Here is a 3713-nt window from a genome sequence, read left to right as displayed (position 1 = left end):
AAATCTGTTATTATTCCAGGATTTGGATTGTTTATGACTCCAGGGTTTGTATCTATCACCAATCCCATGTTCTGATTGATTATATCTACTGACTCTAGAATCATAAATAATCTGAGTCCTGTACTCCATCTGAGATTTAGAATTTTTTCTTTTAAGAACTTCTGATCCTTTAGATTGACTAGCTTCAGGTACTGAAGTTCCTTTGGATCCAGATTTTGAAGTTTCAGATGTTGAAGCTTTCAGAACTTCTGAACTAATGTTCTCAGGTTCTGAACAACTTCTATCTTCTGAACATCTTCTTCCAGATCCTGAGGAACTGGGTTCCTCTGAGCTGTCAGCTTCTAAATTACTCAGATCATCTTTGTTATTTTCAACACTACCAGGATTCTTTCCCTCTTCACTTTGTGGAACAACATAATAAACCCAAGATTTTCCAACCTTTTTGGCAGAGGTCTTCAGCTTTGAATATGTTCTACCATATTCATAGCCGAGTCCCTCTCCTCTATGTCTCATGACATTATAAACAAGATTAGCAGCTTTGCTCTTACCAAGGTTGAGATGCACAAACTGTTGAAGAGCTATTTCCTGCTCATCAATAGGTTTGTGACAAACAGCACAACCCTTTTCAAAGTCATTTACTCTATTCAGAGTTTCTTGATACAGACCTTGAAAGTGTTCTGCTTGTTCAGTCAGAGTGTTAAGCTTTTCTTGTAAAACTTTTTGTTTACTTAACACTCTGAGATGTTTCTCAATGACCTTGTTAAGTGCAGTTATAAGTTGAGATTTAGAGCAGTCAGAAAATACCTCATCAGTTACTTCAGAATCTGATTCTGATTCTGATTCATCGTCTGAGTCTGCATCTGAGTCAGCTGAAGCCATCAGGGCTAGATTTGCCTCTTCTTCTTCCTCAACTTCTTCCTCAGATGATAGCTCTTCAAAAGTAGCCATCAGACTCTTTTTCAATTTGCTCTTGAATTGTTGCTTCTTTGAGCTGTATCTTTTGCTTTTGTCTTTAGCAGACATTTCTGGACAATCAGCAATAAAGTGTCCTGGCTTCTTACAGTTGAAGCAGTTCTTCTGATCATCCTTTTTGCTGACAAAATTTCTGGAGCTGTTACCTCTGAAATTTCTTTTGTTAAATCTATTCCATTGCTGAAACTTGGTGAATAAAGCAAACTCATCCTCATTCATCTCATCCTCTTGACCATCAGCAGAAGATTCTTCTTCAATATCAAGAAGCTGAGTCTTAAGAGCCTTAGAAGTAGTCTTAGTTGACTGTAAAGCCACTGACTTGGACTTCTTCTTAGTTTCTGAGTCAGCATCCAGAACCATCTCATGGCTTCTGAGATTGCTTATCAGAGCTTCAAGACTCAGAGTCTTGAGATTTTGAGCTTCCTCTATTGCAGTGACCTTGGGTCTCCAAGCAATAGGAAGACTTCTCAGAATCTTCTGAACATGGTCATAGGTGGAATAACTTCTCTTAAGAGCTTTAAGACCAGATACAAGGATCTGAAACCTTGTAAACATAGTCTCAATGTTTTCATCTTGTTGCATAGTGAATAATTCATATTGTCTTATCAAAAGACTAGCTTTAGCCTCTTGAACCTTTTCATTACCATCATAGGTAGCACACATAGAATCAAAGATAGATTTAGCAGTAGACTTGTTCTCTATTCTGACATAATCCTCATGTCTAATAGCACCAACAACAATGTCCTTTACTCTATGATGCTTAGTGTAGATTTTTAAGTTAGCTGGTGTGAGTAACTTTCTATGCTCAATGGACAATCTTCCATGTTCATTTAAGTTTTCGAAAGTTACTCCCAACTCAACCAAATCCCACAACTCATGATCAATAGCAGTAATATTGCTATACAATCTCTCTTTCCACCACTCAAATAATGAAGCATCACCATTGAATATAGGGGCTTTTCTGTTGCCACTATGTTCATGTGATTCATTACTTAAGTAGTCAAAACCAAAAGCATTTCTAGGACCACCACCAGCACCACTGCCTCACCGGCTTCACCGGTTGTTCTAGTACTACTATCATCTCCTCCAGACATAGTGTTCTCACAAGATCTTTACTGTCTCACGGTTAAGTGAAAGTAACAGACCAGGCGCTCTGATGCCAATTGAAGGTGTGAAAACACAAGAAGGGGGGGTTGAATTGTGTTTTAGCTAAGTTAAAACTTTTTCAAGTTCTTAACTCAACTACGTTAGCAGCGGATAAATAACACAAACAACAACACGAGAGAGAGAGAGAGAAAAATCACACAAGCAGTTTATACTGGTTCCTCTCACAAAACGAGAGTAGTCCAGTCCCCTTGCACTTCCAAGGGAGTTCACTATAATCACACAAGATTACACCTGCTCAAGCACACAAGCAAGAGACTTCTCAACAATGCTCAAGCACACAAGCTTAAGACTTCACACTTAAGCACACAAGCTTAAGTTTCACACTTAAGCACACAAGCTTAAGTTTCCTCAAGTAATAGTAAAGTATATAACAATATACAAATGCTCTTAACAGAACCTAATGAGAGCCAATACAAAGATTACAGAGTATTAGACTAAAGTGCAAAAACACTTAACAGCGGTTCAGAGCTTGTATATCGCAGAGTTCAGAGTTTGTTCAGCGTACGTTCAATTCTTGATAATTCTTGATAATTCTTGTAGCTGATTCTTCTAGTATATATACCACTAGAAAAGAGTCGTTGCAAAAGGAACCGTTGGAGTTGATAATCTTTTGTCTTCAAGCAGTCTGTCTTGATGCAGTTTGGTTGTATCCAAAACTAAGAAAGAGTTTCAGTTACTTTGACTACTGCAGAGTGGACTTTCCTTATTCAGCTAACAAAACTGAAGACCCACGTTCTCAAAAGAGGACAGACAAAACAAGAGTAGCTGGACTGATCAGGCTTGAAAGGTCCTTTTCTTCATTGGTAGAAGAGTTGACTTGCAAAGGGAATCTTTACAGATATTCAAAAGATCTTCAGAGGTTGATGAAGCTTGTAATCAGTCAAGAAGTTCTGAAGACTTCATCCTCTGAATGTTGTATCTTCTGAAGTCCAACATCTTCTGAGCGCTTGAACTTCTGAATTCACATCCTCTGAAGTTCACTCAGAGCTTACCTGATGCTTATATCTGCGCACTTAAAATAAATTTTTAGTCCTTCCAATTGTTAATTAATACTTTGTTATCATCAAAACCTTTATAGATTTGGGGGCAAACATTTTTAAATCAATTTTGTTCCAACAAAGAAGAGATACTTCATCACCTTTATTGATGATCTGAGCAGAAAGACATGGACTTACTTCTTGAGTGAAAAGTCTGAAGCATTCATTGCCTTTCAGAAGTTCAAGGCTATGGTGGAGAATGAGACTAAACTCAAGATACAATGCTTGAGAACTGATAGAGGTGGTGAGTATACATCTACTGCATTTAATGAATACTGTGATGTTCAAGGGATCAGAAGACAACTTACAGCTGCCTATACACCTCAACAGAATGGAGTTTCTGAGAGGAAGAATAGGACTATTATGAATATGGTGAGAAGCATGTTGTCAGACAAGAATGTACCAAAGAATTTTTGGCCTAAAGCAGTCAACTGGTCAGTCCATATACTCAATAGATGCCCCACTTTTGCAGTAAAAGATGTCACACCAGAGGAGGCCTGGAGTGGAATCAAACCCCCAGTAAGCCATTTTAAAGTT

Source organism: Trifolium pratense, linkage group LG5, assembly GCF_020283565.1.
Source record: "Trifolium pratense cultivar HEN17-A07 linkage group LG5, ARS_RC_1.1, whole genome shotgun sequence".
Classification (NCBI taxonomy): Eukaryota; Viridiplantae; Streptophyta; class Magnoliopsida; order Fabales; family Fabaceae; genus Trifolium; species Trifolium pratense.
The sequence above is the reverse complement of the archived record's forward strand: the minus strand, read 5'-3'. Positions refer to the sequence as shown.